Source organism: Chiloscyllium plagiosum, unplaced genomic scaffold (genome assembly GCF_037043375.1).
Source record: "Chiloscyllium plagiosum isolate Xiang-an unplaced genomic scaffold, Cpla_swu_hap1 HiC_scaffold_16, whole genome shotgun sequence".
In the NCBI taxonomy this organism is placed as follows: Eukaryota; Metazoa; Chordata; class Chondrichthyes; order Orectolobiformes; family Hemiscylliidae; genus Chiloscyllium; species Chiloscyllium plagiosum.
The window spans coordinates 7991649-8009681 of NW_028270154.1; the positions used below are offsets into that span (position 1 = coordinate 7991649).

At 40.8% G+C, this 18033-nt stretch overlaps 1 pseudogene across 1 annotated transcript; it reads right to left on the reverse strand.

Annotated features, from left to right (window-relative positions):
• Nucleotides 1-2595: 2595 nt before the first annotated feature.
• Nucleotides 2596-8577, reverse strand: LOC122551940 (protocadherin gamma-B2 pseudogene; annotated as a pseudogene). Its single transcript, XR_015759631.1, has 2 exons — nucleotides 5931-8577; nucleotides 2596-4287 (listed from the first exon to the last, which is right to left on the reverse strand). The product of XR_015759631.1 is annotated as a protocadherin gamma-B2 pseudogene (transcript).
• Nucleotides 8578-18033: the final 9456 nt, after the last annotated feature.

An 18033-nucleotide genomic window follows, 5' to 3' on the forward strand; every position in this document is an offset into this window, starting at 1 on the left:
GATGCTGCCTGACCTGCTGCGCTTTCCCAGCAACACAATTTCAGCTCTTAACCTAACTGTGGCCATCCTCTTTTTCCTCACATAAGTGTAGAACCCCTTGGGGATTTCCTTAATTCTACCTGCCGAGCCTTTTCCATGCCCCATTCTAGCTATTCTAAGTCCATTATTTGGTTCTTTCCTGGCTACCTTATCATCCTCTGAAGCACCGTTTGATCCTTGTTTTCTCAACTTCAAGTAACCTTCCTTCTGTTGTCATCCAAGATACCTTAACCCTACCATCCCTTTCTTGCTTCATTGGGACAAACCTATCCAAAATTCACAGCATGTGCTCCCTAAGCAACCTTCACATTTCAGTCATGCATTTCCCTGCGGATGTTCCTAGTTGATGCTCCACAGTTACTGCCCAATAGAACTGTATTCGCCCTCCCACAATTAAACATTTTCCCATACCACCTGCTCCTATCCCTCCCCATAACTATAATAAAGGCCATGGAGTTCTGATTAATATTACCGAAATGTTTTGCCACTAAGAAATCTGACACCTGATCTGGTTCATTGCCAAGCACTAAATCCAATATCACCTCCCTTCCAGTCGGCCTATCTACATATTGAGTCAGGCTGCCATTCTGGACACACCTGAGAAAGTCTGATCGTCCAAACTATTTGCACGAAGGAGGTTCTAATCAATATTAGGTAAGTTGAAGTCACCCATGACAACTTCCCCGTTACTTCTGCACTTCTGGGGTTCTATAGAAAACGCTCAATATAGTATCTGCTCCATTCCTATTTCTGACTTCCAGTCAGTAGACAAATCCTCCTTGATGACATCCTTTTCTGCAGCTGTGATACTCTCCCTGATTAGCTATGCCACTCCCCCACCCCTTTTTGCTCACTCCCTATTCCTTTTGAAACATTTAAACCCCTGAACATCCAACAACCACCCTGAGCCTGTGATATCCAAGTCTCCATAATGGCGACAAGGTCATAGTTCCAAGTACTGATCCATGCTCAAAGTTCATTATCCTTATTTCTGACAGTTCTTGCGTTAAAATAGACACACATCAACTCAACATACTGATTACAACTTAACCATATCAACTGTGTATCCTTCCTCTCAGACTCTCTGCACGCTTTACTTGCCTGTTTACCAGTTGCCCCATTTTCTGATCCGTAGCTCCAGTTCCTATCCCAACTGACAAATCAGTTTAAACCCTCCCGAAGAGCTCTAGCAAACCTCCTGCCCAGGATATTGGTGCCTCTCCCCTTCAGGTGCAACCTGTCGCCCTAGTACAGGTCCCATTTTCCACGTAAGGTAACCCAACGATCCATATATCTGGAGCCCTCCCTCCTACAACAACTGTGCAGCCACATGTTCAGTTGCACTTACTCTCTGCTCCTAGCCTCACTAGCCCATGGCACCAATAGCAGTCCTGAGATAATTACTCTGCTCGTCCTGCCTTTTATCGTGCATCCTAACTCGCTATATCCACTTTTCAAGTCCTCATCCCTTTTCCTAGCTATGACATTGGTACTGATATGTACCACGACTTCTGGCTGCTCATCCTCGCACTTAAGAATCCTGTCTACTCGATCTGAGTTATTTAAATGGGACAATTTAGGACTCTTTGCTTTAGAGCGCAGGAGACTGGAATGGGGTGAAGGTGTGGATCTCATCGACGTTTATATGATCATAAGAGGCATAGATAAGGTGAATGCACTCAATCTTTTATGCAGATTTGTGGAATCGAGAACTAGAGGCCACCAGTTTAGGGTAAGGGGGAAAGAATAAATGGAAACCTGAGGGGCAATGCTTTTACATAGAAGGTGGTACACATACAGAATGAGGCGCCATGAGAAGTGGTTGAGGCGGAAACATTAACAACAGTTTGATGGTATTTGGGCAAATGCATGAATAAGAAAGGTTTCGAAGGATCTGGGCCAACTGCAAGGAAATAGGATTAGCCTAGATAGACATTTTCTTCGGCATGGAACAGTTTAGGCCAAAGTGTTTCTCTCTGAGGTGTAAGACTCTGTGCCTCTATAACTCTATAACTGCATACTGTTCGGTAAACTAAAATGTAACAATAACAACACAGCTTAATTGGGTCACAGGTTAGGATTCGACAACCTACTAATCCTTCAACCCAAATGCAACAACGGTACATATGTTCCTAGCTGATCCAGTTGTGATTTCAGCCCTATTTCTTGTCTACTCATAGCTTTCGATTCCTTCATCTTTCAAAACCCCGTCTGCTTGCACATGGAATTAATTTCACAACGAAATTTCTTATTTTGTTCTGTGGAAAAAGATTCTGGTGACTCCACGAAAGAATTATAAAACTATCATTCGTGTACTTCTGGGGAGGGAGACCACTTATTCTGAAACTATATCTTAATGTTTTGTAGCCATAAAAGAAAAACATCCTTCTTATAGCCAGCCTAGGAAATACTCTGATCATCTCACATTTCCCCAAATTCTAATGGGCACAGAGCCAGTATCCAATATCCCCTCATCGGATTGTCCTGCCATTCCAAAAGTGTTTAAAGAAAACAAAGTACGAGTTTGGAAGCAAAGAATACAATTTAATCCCGTGTTCTGTTTTCTGAATATGTACTGGTGAGGTAGATTATTCAAGGTCTAACATTTTAAAACATAATTTAATGAGAAATGCCACCTGCTTCACTTCCAGAGCTGATTGCATCCAAAGGATCAAGCCAAGCAAAGTGATTAATTTTCTTAAAAAATCAGAAGGTGCGAGAGAAACTCGGCAATTCTAACATCACGTATGAAAAGAGAAACGGTGTTAATTTTTTTGTGTTCAATGTGACTCAACTTCAGAATGAAAGTGGGATGGAAAATTATGTTTTCTTTATGACACTCACAAGGGCGAGGAGGAGCAAGAGCATGGGTGGCAACCGTACAACTAATAAATCCTATGTACTTTGCTCTCAGCACCCTCACCATCTCCTCCAATTGCTACAACAAGTCTTTGGCGACAGTGTAAAAACATCATTTTCCAGCCCTCTTCAGTTATGAAGAATTGTCCTGTTGGACTCAAAATGTTAACAAATTTCATCTCTCCACAAATGCTGACACTCTCATGGACTGGAAGACGTTTAGACTACAGAAGGGGTTTGTTCAGCCTATTACCTGTCGTCAACAAAGATCTTACTGTCCTAATCCCATTTCCATTCTTGTACCATCACACTGGCCTCTAGCAAATTTGCAACTCTGATTAGTTTCTAAAACACTTTTTAAAAAGTCAGATCTTGACAATCGACATTAATTTAACTTTATTGACTATATTCATTTCTATTAATACCAAGGATAACTCTCCCTAATTTTTTAAATGTGCAAGAGCTCGCTGAGAATGGCTTAACAGCTTATTTCTGCTCCTAGTTCATTTCTTTGCATGTTTATACATATTTGTCGACTAGCATCTTCATTACGTAATTCATACCTGTTGAATACTTTTGGATGTAAAATCGTCATGCTTTTAAACGTTGCCACAAAAAAATCAGAATTCTGTTTAATGTAAATAATGAAATATAGTAATTAATAGTTGTTATAGTCGCTATCTCGCAAAATAAATCTGTTTTCACGACCGCAAAAAGTTTATAAATTAGCATCTCACCATCACCCACTCAATGGCATCTGGTAAGAGACAATAAATGCTGACCGAGTCAGCAATGCACACGTTCCACGAGTGAATAATAATAAAGAAATCTCATAAATTAGCACGTAAGAGCATCTGTGATGAGAATTGTTCTTCATCAAACCTAACCAAGTATGTCTTTAATATGCCTTTTGTATCACTGGTGATTGTATTGCTGGCTGCATGTTGCATCATTTCATGCATAACATTCAGACGGATAAATTAAGTATGTATATCGGTGAATGGTTAAGACATTTATAGGATACAAAATGCAAGTTTCTTCAAAACATCGTACAATAATTAAGAACATATCCGTTTTGCACACTACTGATTATTTCAGTAGTTTATTTGATCCAAGCAATTCAAAAATAATTGTGAACTCAAACGTTTATATATCATCTAACAAAAAAACACACAGGTAAATAACAATTAATTTTCACATTACAATTTGTGAAAAGTCTTAATATCGTTGGAACCATGCTGGGTAATGGAGCCATTAAAAAGAAATCCTTCAATGACACATATATGGAAGTCATTAGTTCAACGTTGTTGCAATGGCATCGATGGTTTGCTATTAATCATTTGGGAAATCCAGTGAACTCTGTCATTGTCCAAATGTTGTTGTTATATTCTGTAGTATGAAAGATAAAGCATTTCAACTTTAGCGTAAATAATGCATGGAGAATATTAATAGAAGTGCACAGATATAACCTGTTAGTTCTATATGATAGGGAAACAGACAATAAAACTTCCAATTGATCGAATTGACATGCAACTACTGCAATCCAATCCCACTAATGCATAGAAAAAAAAATCCATAAGGAATATTAATACAATTATTTATCAATATTGATTTCTATTGTTTCATAACTATTGAATAGACAAAATGTAGTTCATAATTTGATTAATTCACTATAATAAGTATTTCTTATCTTCGTTGTTTGGAGCATGTTATATTGGAATACCAGCATAGTAAGCCAAATCTACTTGTCCCAAAGTACAATATGTGTTTAGGTTGCAATGCTTGCAATCCATCTCAAATGCCAGTGAAAATGTAAAATTCCACACCGTTTTAAAGGTGCGCTGATATAACTATAACAGGAGTCTGTCAGAACTGATGTATATTGACCATGATATTTAAGTTCAAAAGGTTGACCAAGGGAGTCAAATTAATATCACTGGGCTTTTTTTCCCATTATGCACAGTTCACCCCACTGTGAACAATGGATTAGCGATGAGGCACATTTCACTGCATTAATTTTGTACGAAATTTAGCGAGAAATATTGAATAATTTTCGAGTTTTTCATGTATTTTCTTTTCAATTAGCCATTGGGAAAGAAGCTATACTCCTCGAAAAAAACATCGCAAGTTTAGTTTTCACACGAACATTTCAACGAAATCTATGGGTGTCAGTTATACTGCTTATCCTTTTGGGCCTTTCTGAGGTTGCGTCCTAATTTTATAAAACATGAATATCCCTTTAATATACAAGTCTAATTCTACTGCGTGTTTTTATTTGGGGGGAGGGAGGGGGCACTGTTCAGTGGAGTGTGCAACACGGATTCCGAGAAAAGTTACACCTGGCATATGGTTCAGGATCAGCTAGCGGATGCATTTGCTTTCACTTAGAGTATAGTCGGGCGGAACACTCTCCAGATGCATTGACTAAACCGGGACTGCCAATGAATCTATCGCAAATGGCCCTGGCCCAACCCGCCTCCATTCGCTGCCTTTTCGATTCCTGGCAGTGGCATGGATAGTCCAAAGATGACCAGCCATATGTGCATATTACTTACTCTTTCCTACTGGACACAGTGTGTACTCAATATTATCTTCCACTGTTCTCTATTGAAACGATCGGGTGTTCTCTCGGTTCCTTTGAACAAAACCTACATTCTGGTAACATTGCTATCAGCGAAAAAAAAGATAGCATGATAGCATGACGATGTTCAGCATCACCTTTACGCACAGAACATGTTGAAAACTTAACCCTGTGCGTTTTGGCAAAGAGGAAAATGTCAGAAAATGAAATATGTTAGTTGATTCATACTAGTGAACAATGTTAAAGTACGATTGAGAGATATTAATTTAATCCTGTTAAAAACAACAAGAACGCTACCGTCATAAGTTCAATTAAAAGAAGAAATAAGGGAAGACATGAATGGCATCTGAATCATTGTGGAGTAGACCTTGGAAAATAGCCCGAGGTTTCGAACTTCTGAAGTCTTTTGAAATTCTTAGAAAACGCAGCAGGTATTGAAAACTAAACTCACATTTGCATCAATCTTGGCCACGTACGTTTAACTGTTCCCCTTTGCGATATCTATCGTTCAACGTAATTGTTTCGTCAGCGTGCTCTGTCGAGGTGTTGATAGTATTTTCATTCACTTCACTGCAGGGCAAAGTTGCATCGTAGGGTTTAATGAACAAAAAGTCAGTTCCCTGTGCATTTGGGGATAAATACATCCTATAGTCCTGGCGATTACGAACAGAGATCGTTTGTTTTTTTCCAAGATAGTTCAGATATTCTCCTGGAGACTGCCTCTGATTACGGCTATCCAAAGAATTTGAACCCGCGCAACAAAACTTAGAATTGGAATCACGAACGTGTGTACCTTGACGCAATTTAACGACAAAAAGGATGATAATTGCCACAAAAAATATCAAGGAAATTGTCCCCAAAGTAATTATTAAATAGAAATTAAGATCTGAAAAGTACTCGGTTTTCTTAAGGAAATCACGCGATTCAACGAATGTTTCATTAGCGCTGCTCATTATTGAAAAAAATAAGGATGCTTTGCTCGAAAGGTTTGGCTCTCCGTTGTCCTGCACGAGGATATTCAGACGTTGTGTAGTGAGATCTTTATCAGTAAGTGGCCGAGCTAACTTGATTTCCCCAGATTGAGGCCCTAAACTGACTAGACTACTGTCTGTAGCTCCAAGTAATTGAAAGGAAAGTCGTGCATTCTGGCCAGAATCTGCATCAGACGCGATTATCTTGGTAACTAAATATCCCGGAAATGCTGATTGAGGTACCTTTTGCAACGTCGCCGAACCATTTCTCGTTATAGGAGAAATGATTACGGGGGCATTGTCGTTTTCATCGAGAACAGTCACAGTAACAGTAGTGCTACTACTCAGTTTAGGAATTCCATTATCCGTTGCTTGCACGCGAATTTGAAAGCTTTTTGTTTGTTCATAGTCAAAAGAACGTAGCGCATAGATGCTTCCATCGTTGGAATTAATATCAATATAAATTGGAACTGAAAAATCTTCGTATTGGTTACCCAGAATAGAATAGGATACGCGCGAATTTTGTCCAAAATCGGGATCCAAAGCCGTAACTGTAAAGAATGAAATACCCCGAGCATTGTTCTCTTTCACGTATACAGTATATAAAGACTGCGTAAACCTCGGCGTATTGTCATTTATATCTGTTACGAACACCACAATAGTTTTATTTGTGTAAAGAGGTGGAATCCCAGCGTCCCAAGCAATAATAGTCACATTGTACAAAGGAACCATTTCACGATCTAGTATGCCATTTGTAATTAACTTATACTGGCTCTTCAGAGATTCTTGGAGTTTAAAAGGACTGCCCGTAAGCACTTGACAATCAACTCGCCCATTGTCTCCAGTATCTCTATCCGTTACACTAATTAAAGCTATTGTCGTACCTAACGCCGCATCTTCAGGGATTGCATTGGATACGGAGGTCACTTTAACTTCGGGCGTGTTGTCATTGACATCAATTAATGTGACCCGGACTTGAGTGTGTCCCGCCAGTGATAACGCGCCTTTATCTGCAGCTTGTACTTCAATTTCGTAAACAATTGACTCTTCAAAGTCTAGAACACCTTGAACTTCAATTTCTCCACTTTCAGCGTTCAGCCTGAACAGCTGACGCACCCTTTGAGATGTATGTGTGTTGAAAAAATATTGTACCTCAGCATTCGTCCCTTCATCTGCATCATTCGCTTTGAGCTGGATGACCAAAAAGCCTTGCGGGACATTCTCGAGCAAGCTGACTTCATACTTTTCGTGTTCGAACACAGGCGCGTTGTCATTCGCATCCAGAACTGTAACTATTATTTCGGCTGTACCCGATTGCTCCGGAATGCCACCGTCCATCGCCGTCAGTACAAGATGAAATGTCGAATCTTTTTCTCGGTCCAAAGACCTCTCTAATAACAACTCAACAACTATACTGCCGTCACTTCGGGTCTGTGTGTTGAGACCGAAGTATTCATTCGAACTGATCCGGTAAGCGCTGACAGAATTGCTGCCTACATCCAAATCTTGTGCGCCCTCCAGAGGAAAGCGCGCTCCTGGGGCAAATGACTCTGCGATTTCCACGAAAATCTTGTCCTTTACAAATGTAGGTGAATTGTCATTTATATCTCTCACCTCCACGTCAACGCTATATATTTCCAAAGGATTTTCCATCACAACTTCAAATGAAATTACGCAGGTTGAAATATGCCCACAAATTTGTTCTCTTTCTATTATTTCAGAAACAAATAAAATCCCATTTTCTAAGTCGACATCGAAGTATTTACTCGTCTCATCAGTGACGAGACGAAATTTGCGAGTGACCAGTCTCCTAATACTTAACTTTAAATCTTCGGCAATATTCCCCACGAAAGCTCCATGCTCTAGTTCCTCCGGAATTGAATATTGAATTTGCCCCAAAACAATATCAGTGACGAAAAATAAGCGAAGTAAACAAAGCAGGGTGCGCGATGCTAAGCTCCGTCCTTCTGCCATGCTATTTTATTGCTGAATCGATGTATACACGGAATAGAAATTTGTCTTGAACCGTTTGCACTCAGTTATTTTTATGAGAAGCCATAATAACTGCAAGTAGCGATGTCAAAGTTGAAAACAAACGTGAATATTCAACCTCCGCCTTGCAGAATAACGCCGCAATATTTAGCTGCAGAGGTCCTTTGTCTTCTTGCTCGAGTCCGATCAGAGATGAAGGAGGGTAGATCTCTCGGAGCAACCGTGCTTTCTATTGGTACGAAGCGTCACGCAGAGTCCAGCCCAATTCAAGCATTTAAAGCGAGGCTGTTTCAGGACATAGATAATTTTTAATTAATCTTGCACAACATAAATACCATCTACTTCTGGGGAAAAAAAGTATGCTACTAATATATTCATTTACTTATTTAAAATCACTTTAAAAGGGTACGACTACCATTGACTATTTGTCCCCCTTTACATGTAACTTTGACAACTTTTCTGACTGTCAAACACTTCACACAAGTAATGGCTTCTTTCTAATGATATATAATTAAAATAATGAGATATGCCATGACGGATACAAGCAAAAAGTATATCGAGACAAATCGTCTCAATTACGTTTTTCCAAACGCTGTTTACAATACAGTTTTCACATGATTTATTCGCATATTTAACATTGCTTTCATGACTTCCTCATTGTCAGAGAAACTCAGTCTGGGTTTTGGTTTATTTCTTAATATCTGCAGAGAACAATAGTACATTTCCAATCCGAATTAAAAGGAATAATTAATAAAACAGATCTTAAAGGTACATAATGACACATTAACAGATACCCAAGTGGGCACTTTATGAGAAAACTGTCCAGTTGATTCCCATGCCCTATTCCTCAATAGACCTATAAAATCGTTCCAATTAAATGTATAATGAATTGCTTTGTAACAGTTAATATAATTTGATTCCATCACTTGTTTAGGTAATTTGTTCAGGTTCGCAAATCCCGATGGCTAAAACACAGCATAATCCTTTGACAATTAAAAAAAAACTGCCTTCGGTTAAATCGCCACTCACGAAACAAAACATTTGTTTCCACTTTCCTTATTAAAAACAGCATATAATCTCAAATATTTCGCGTAGGTTTTCCCCTACGCATACCTGCCCTGAGGTGGGCAAGCCCGCTTCTGCTACATTTCAATAAAACGCAAACCACATTCCGAGTTGTGTCGTGCAAAAGTCCTCATAAGCATCATACTGTACTAAAGGGTTCCTAAAGTATCCAGTTCTAACCAGGACAATATCCTCCAGCTTAGATTTAGCAAGTGATCTGTAAAGTATACAATGCAGTGACGAATGTCTCAAATGTCGTCCATGCGCCTGCAGTTGCAAAGGGAGACCCACCTCAAACATACATTCACGTACTTATGCGAAGCTTTTCAATATTTAGTCGATGATTTTGCTCGACCGGTGTGCAGTCTGATTTCTTAAGGGCCAAACGGTTTAGATAGCTGCATCCACGAAGACTATTTCTCCGACAATTATTCGTATTTTTCTTTCTTTAAAATAACACGAATTTTCTTTCATATTTCCTTTGGCGGATGTGAAGCGTACTGCGGAATGCAAAGCGAACTGCATCAGCTGAAGTCTCATGGCCTCCAATGTCATAGCGCACTTGTCACCAATCTCCCGCGATATACACCTGCCACCACGCACCCTCCCCCCCTCCCCATCCCACCGCCCGCGGAATGCACTCACTCCACTCTTAGCAGCCACCTCTCCATTTCTCCCGATAAATTTTACCAAAGTGCCACCTACACCACAAGTCCCATTCTCCCCCAAACCTCTCACCGCTCTATCCCATCTCTATCTCATACATTCCAGAAGTCTTATTCCTGAACAGCAATATCAAAAACGACAGCAGTGTTGCATGTTGGGCAGAGGAAGGTTGCAGGTGTTAGGGGAAAGTTGCATTTTTTCGTGGTGACCTGTTTCAGATGCGCAGGGAGTGAAAGAAAATGGGCAGTCATCTTCTTGGCAGGCGAAAATCATTGTCGGCGATGAGAGAAAAGGTGGCAACTTCGAAAAATGGGAGAGAATGTGTTCCTCTCGTGAGAAATGTTATCAATATCACGTGTGAGAGAGATTGAATATTATGCACTGTGTACACAAGGGAATGTCACCGGGCAGTAAACAGTGCCTTGGAAACAGGACTGGAATATTATCCAACTTGTACGAAGGACATTTTTGGGCTTCGCGAGTGAAAAGTATCAGTGGTGAGGCTGCGAAGTTTCCGACGTAAATACGTGTATTTCAAAACAAAGCACGTTAACTAATTAAAATGAGGTATTATTGGGCACATGATGAGTGCATGGTGACAAAAAGCGCGGAGGTTTTGCTATCTTTACAGTCGTCTGCTGGTGGACAGATTCGAATTGACGTCAGGATATGACTTAGCGACCCGGTAAGGATTTAATATATCATGTGTGAGGGAGATTGAATATTGTGCACTGTGTACAGAAGGGAAGGGCACAGGGGACTAAACGTTGTCCTGGAACTGATAAGTGCTCAGTTCAAATTGTACTATGGGCAAGTCTGACTATGAACAAAACACGAAAGATCGAAGCCACTGTCGATCTCCTGCAGTGCGAGGACAGAGGTCCCGGCCAAAGCTATAGAGCAGCACTTGCTCAATAACAAACTGCATAATGGTATTCGGTTTTATGACGTTGGGGTTATAACGCTGCTGACTCTATCATGGAGAACTTTGTCCAAAAGAGAGAAAAAAGGTGAATATCGGAATTGAGTTGAGCGTGCAGGCCATGTTTGACAAGTATAATAAACGGAACAAATAGGAAACAGCATAAAAAAAGTGCACCATGTATTTGTGTCACAGTGAGAAAAAACGGAGATGGCTGCTCTTGTTGAGGATCAATCACCTCAGTTATCTATAAGAATAATAGGGTGGTTATGGTCGAGAATTTTACCTTTCCAAACATAGACTGGGACTGCCATAGCGCTAAGGGTTGAGATGGAGAGGAATTTGTTAAGTGTGTACAAGAAAATATTCTGTTTCAATACTTGGAAGTACCTATTAGAGAAGGTGCAAAAGTTGACCTACTCCTGGGAAATAAGGCAGGACAGATGACTGAGGTGTCAGCGGGGGAGGACTTTGGGTTCAGCGACCATAATTCTATTATTTTTACAATAGTGATGGAAAAGAATAGATCAATTCTAAAAGTGGAAGCTCGAAATTGGAGGAAGGTTAATTTTGACAGTTTTAGGCAAAAACTTTAAAAAGAACTGTTACCCAGCTAGCTCTGTTCTCTGGTGTAATTAGCTTCTATCTATCACCCTCTCAGCCTCTCGAATAATTCTCAGTTCATCCAACTCCAGCTCCAGTTCCCTAACGCGGTCTGTGAGGAGCTGGAGCTGGCTGCACTTCCTGCAGATTAAGTCGGCAGGAGCATCGGTGGTCACCCCTACCTCAAACATCCTGCATGAGGAACATTTCACTGCCTGAGCTGCCATAACTCTTGCATTTAGTCTCCAAAACAAGAACACTAAGTAGCTTACCTGCTCAGCCGACTGAGTCTCTTTTTTTTAAGTTAGAGGAGGAGGGAGGGTGGGAGACACTACATGTGTAGTGTCTCGGATTCCATTCTCCACTCAAATAACAATCACTTAGCTTCCCGACAAGCTCTGCGCTCCGACTTCACTTCCGCCCAGCTCCCGCCGCTATCTGCTGCAAAAAGACCGTTGGCGTCGAGGTAAGTTCTTAAATAACAATCACTTACCTTCCCGACCAGCTCTGCGCTCCTACTTCACTTCCGTCCAGCTCCCGCCGCTCTCTGCTGCAAAAAGACCGTTGGCGTCGAGGTAAGTTATTAAATAACAAATCACTTACCTTCCCGACCAGCTCTGCGCTCCGACTTCACTTCCGCCCAGCTCCCGCCGCTCTCTGGGACTGTTGAACCCGTTATGAGCGTAAAATTGTCCCTACTTTTCCAGCTATGTGATGCACTGGAATACTGATCTCAGAATATTTCAGGTGTAAACCATCCCAACCGTAGTGTCCTAGTTTCCCGATTGATCTCTAATGTGTGACTTTGTCAGAAAGGTCTGACACGTGGACAATTTTTTCTTTTCTTTCAAATTGTGTTCTGAATAATTTTTTACTGAATCTCAAATCGAATTACTCTAAGTCAATTCAAGTGGAGTAAACCAAGTAGCTGCATTTAGGGAACCTTTATTATCAAATTGCAAGTCTAATCTTTTTCCAAGTCCTGTTGGTATTGGTCACAACTTGCCTTAAACATTGTTGTGAGAATCTAATAGCAAACTCCAAAGGCTCCCTTTGTTTATGGATTCTAATCAGTTAGCTTCAATTGTTTGGTATCCAATTTACAAATAATGTCCTGGAAACATCTTGATATAAATTAGGATATTCATCAGATTGCATCTCAGTTGGTAGTTCATATCGAGGAAAAGAAGAGAAATTGGAAGAACTGCGGAAGCTGTAAATAGAAACAAAACCAAAAGGTGCTGGAAAAGATATCAGGTCTGGCAGCATCTGTGAAGAGCAATCACAGGTAATGTTTCAGATCCGGTGACCGTATCTCAGACAAATCGGAACCACTTCCTTTACAAACACTTTTGAAAGAAAAGGACAATATAACCTTGTTAAAGGTGCAGCATCGTCACACTTATCTCTTACAAATTCTACATGAAATTTGATCATGTTATGATCTACATTTGAGAAGTGCTCACGAAGAAGTAAGCAGCTAATTCAATCAAGTGCATTGTTCATTATGAGATCGAATGCCATTTGCTCCCTCGTCACAGCCAAGGCATATTGCTACAGGAAACTATCCCAGATATACTCTAAATTTCACAAACGATCTGGCAGATGCATGTCTATCTCTCCCAGTCTATGTGAAGATTAAAATCTCCCTTTAATGCTATATTGCCATTGTTATATTGTTGCCTAATGTCAGTATTTATACAATATAACACTTGTTAGCTGCTTCCAGGTGGTCTATATATGACATATTTTATTGTTTTGATTGATTTACGGTTTCTCAATTCCACCCATAAAGGCACGACTGCATTTAGAACGTTTTGCCGCCAACTTGAATACATCTCCTCTCATATGAACATTTCCCTCATCATTGTGTTTATAGCCTTTTCCACCTCTCTAGTTATACAATTCTCAAAAGCATTTGTCCTGGCATTGATCTGATCAATACCTCCCCAACAGTCCAGTTCTACTTCCCAATAATTGTTGTCATTGCCCCAAGAATCATAATCATTTTCTCTATCACTGATCGTTATGCTATGCATTTTTTCTCAAAGATTTTTATTTTACCTTTCCCAAAATGTTCAGGTAATAATTCAGCGATATTACCTGTCGAATTCTCTTCCATAACGTCACTACTCACCGCACATATCCTTTCCACACCTGTTACTAATTTGTGGATAATCGTTTAGGCAAAAGAGAGGACTGCAGATGCTGGAAACCTGAGTTTCGATCAGAGTGATGCTGGAAAAGCACAGCAGGTCAGGCAGCATCTGATGAAGGGCATTTGTTCGAAACTTTGATTTTCCTGCTCCTCGGATGCTGCCTGCCCTGCTGTGCTTTTCCAGCACCACTCTGATCTAAACTGTGCATAATCATTTGTCAAGCATTTTTAAGTCACTCGTGTGATATGACATCGCTGAATGGCCAGCATTTATTGTATATAAATAGTTGCCTAATTGAAAATCTCCAGTCCATGTGCTGCGAGTTGACACACAATACCAGGAGATAGGGAATTCCAGTATTTTGACCCAGCGACAGTGAAAAAAACCCAGCATATTTCCAAGTTAGTATGATGAGCGGCTTGGAGAGAAAATTGTAGTTGTTGGTTGTTCATGCATCTGCTACCCTTGATCCTCTATATGTAAATGGTCATGGGTATGAAAGGTGCATTTATGGATCTTTTGTGAATTTCTGCAATGCAGCTAATAGGTATTTCATACTACCACTAGAGTGTCAGTAATGGAGATTGGGATGCTTGTGAATGTAGTGCCAGTAGGACGGGTTCATCTGACCTGCATGGTGTCAAGCTTCTTTAATGTTGTTGGAGCTGCAATCATTCAGACAAATGTGGAGTATTCCACAACATTCCCGATTGCGCCTTATAGAGGGTGAACAGGTTTTGGGGCTCATAAGGTGAGTTACTTGTCGCAGCATTCCTAGTTTCTGACCTACTCTTGAAACAATGGTGTTTATGTGACGAGTCACGTTAAGTTTCTAGTCAATTGTAAACCGAAGGATGCTAATGATTGGGAAATCACTGATAGTAACACTACTGAATGTCAAAGACTGATTGTTAGATTGGTAATGGTCATTGGCTGACATTTGTGTGGTGCAAATGCTGCATGCCCCTTATCAGACAAGGCACCGATACTATCTGGATCATGCTGAATTTCAGCACAGACTGCTTCCTTAACTGAGGAGTCAGGAACTGTTCTGAGCATTCTGCAATCTCCAGAAAATGCTCCCTCTTCTTATATTATGCTGGACGGAAGATTATTGATAAAGCAGCTGAATATGGTTTACTCCTGGATACTCCATGAGGAGATGTCTTGGAGTTGAGGTGACCTTCTTTCATCAACAGCAATATCCTTATGTGCCAGGCATGGCTCAAACCACTAGAGGGTTCATCCCTGACAACTATTGATTCCTTTTTGCTAGGTCACCTCGATGCTACACTTGGTCGAATGTGAACTTGACGTCAAGCGCTGACCCTCTCATCTCACCTCTCGAGTTCAGCTATTTTGTCCATATTTAAACAAAGGCTCTAATGAGGAAAGTGAATGAGAGGCTCTGGCAGAACCCAAACCTGGCCTCACTGGGCATGCTTTTTGCTTGCAAAGAAAATAATGCTTGAAAAGGCTGTTGGTGAGATTTAGTATAGTTAGTGATGCTGATCCTATGCATTGTTCTCCTCCACTGACGCTGCCAGATCTGCCGTGTTTCTCCAGGTTGCTCTGGGTTTTTTTCACATATTAGATTTCCAACATTCACAATATCCTGTTTTTATTTTTTGCTGAAAGTGAGATTAATTTCACTATTCGTGTCAATTGTTTACATGATTATCTCCCATATACCTGTGCCCTCTAATTTTGGACTGCCCAACCCCAGGGAAAATACTTTGTGTATTTACCCTATCCATGCCCCGCATAATTTTGTAAACTTCGATAGGGTCAACACCCAGCCTCCAACACTCCAGGTAAAAAAGTCCCAGCCTGTTCAACCTCTCCCTATATCTCAAATCCTCCAACCCTGGCAACATACTTGTAAATCTTTTCTGAAGCCTTTCACGTTTCACAACATCTTTCTGATATGAAGGAGACCAGAATTGCACGCAATATTCCAACAGTGGCTTAACCATTGTCCTATACAGCCGCAACATGACCTCCCAACACCTGTACTCAACACTCTGAGCAATAAAGGAAAGCATACCAAACGCCTTCTTCACTATCCTATCTGCCTGCGACTCCATTTGCAAGGAGCTATGAACCTGCACTCCAAGGTCTTTTTGTTCAGCAACACTCCCTAGGACCTTACCATTACGTGTATAAGTCCTGCTAAGATTTGCTTTCCCAAAGTGAAACATATCGCATTTATTTGAATTAAACTCCATCTGCCACTTCTCAGCCCATTGGCCCATCTGGTCAAGATTCTGTTGTAATGTGAGGTAACCCTCTTCGCTATCCACCAATTTTGGTGTCATCTGCAAACATACTAACTGTACCTCTTATGCTCGCATCCAAATCATTTATATAAATGACAAAAAGTAGAGGACCCAGCACCGATCCTTGTGGCACTCCACTGATCACAGGCCTCCAGTCTGAAAAAACAACCCTCCACCACCAACCTCTGTCTTCTACCTTTCAGCCAATTCTGTATTCAAATGGCTAGTTCTCCCTGTATTCCATGAGTTCTAACCTTGGTCACCAGTTTCCCATGGGGAACCTTGTCGAATGCCTTACTGAAGTTCATATAGATCACATCTTCCGTTCTACCCTCATCAATCCTCTTTGTTACTTCTTCAAAAAACTCTATCAAGTTTGTGAGACATGATTTCCTACGCCCAAAGCCATGTTGACTATGACTAATCAGTCCTTGCCTTTCTAAATACATGTACATCCTGTCCCTCAGGATTCCCTCCAACAACTTGTCCACCACCGAGTTCAGGCTCACTGATCTCCATTTCCCTGGCTTGTCCTTGCCACCCTTCCTAAACAGTGGCACCACGTTTGCCAACCTCCAGTCTTCTGGTACCTGTGACTATCGATGATACAAATATCTCAGCAAGAGGTCCAGCAATCACTTCTTTAGCTTCCCACGGAGTTTTCGGGTACACCTGATCATGCCCTGGGGATTTATTCACCTTTACCCGTTTAAAGACATCCAGCACTTCCTCCTTTGTAAAATAGACATTTTGCAAGATGTCTCCATCTATTTCCTTACAGTTTATATCTTACATATAATTTTTGACAGCAAATAATGATGCAATATATTCATTTAGTATCTCCCCAATTTTCTGTGGCTCCACACAAAGGCCACCTTGCTGATCTGAGGGGCATTATTCTCTCCCTAGTTACCCTTTTGTCCTTAATGCATTTGACAGAAACCCTTTGGATTCTCCTTCATTCTATTTCCTAAAGCTATTTCATGTCCCCTTTTTTGCCCTCCTGATTTCCCTCTTAAGTATACTCCTACTATATTTATACTCTCCGAAGGATTCACTCGATCTATCCTGTCTATACCTGACGTATGCTTCAATCGTTTTCTTAATCAAACCCTCAATTTCTTTTGTCATCCAGCATTCTCTATACCTACCAGCCTTTCCTTTCACCCCAACTGGAATACACTTTTTCTGGATTCTCGTTATCTCATTTCTGAAGGCTTCCCATTTTCCAGCCGTCCCTTTACCTGCAAACATCTGCCCCCAATCAGCTTTCGAAAGTTCTTGCCTAATACCGTCAAAATTGGCCTTTCTCCAATTTAGAACTTCAACTTTTAGACCTGGTCTATCCTTTTCCATCACTATTTTAAAACGAATAGAATTATGGTCGCTGAACCCAAAGTGCTCCCGCACTAACACCTCAGTCACCTGCGCTGCCTTGATTCTGAAGAGTAGGTCAGGTTTTGCACCTTCTCTAGTAGATGCGTCCACATACTGAATCAGAAAATTGTCTTGTACGCACTTAACAAACTCCTCTCCATCTAAACCATTAACGCTATCGCAGTCCCAGTCTTTGTTTGGAAAGTTAAAATCCCCTACCATAACTACCCTATTATTCTTACAGGTAGCTAAGATCTCCTTACAAGTTTGTTTCTCAATTTCCTTCTGACTATTAGGGGGTCTATAATAGAATCCCAATAATCATCCCTTTCTTATTCCCCAGTTCAACACAAATAGCTTCGCTGGATGTATTTCCGGGAATATCCTCCCTCAGCACAGCTGTAATACTGTCCCTTATCAAAAATGCCACTCTCCCTCCTCTCATTCCCCCTTTCAGTCTTTCCTGTTGCATTTGTATCCTGAAACATTAAGCTGCCAGTCCTGCCCATCCCTGAGCAAT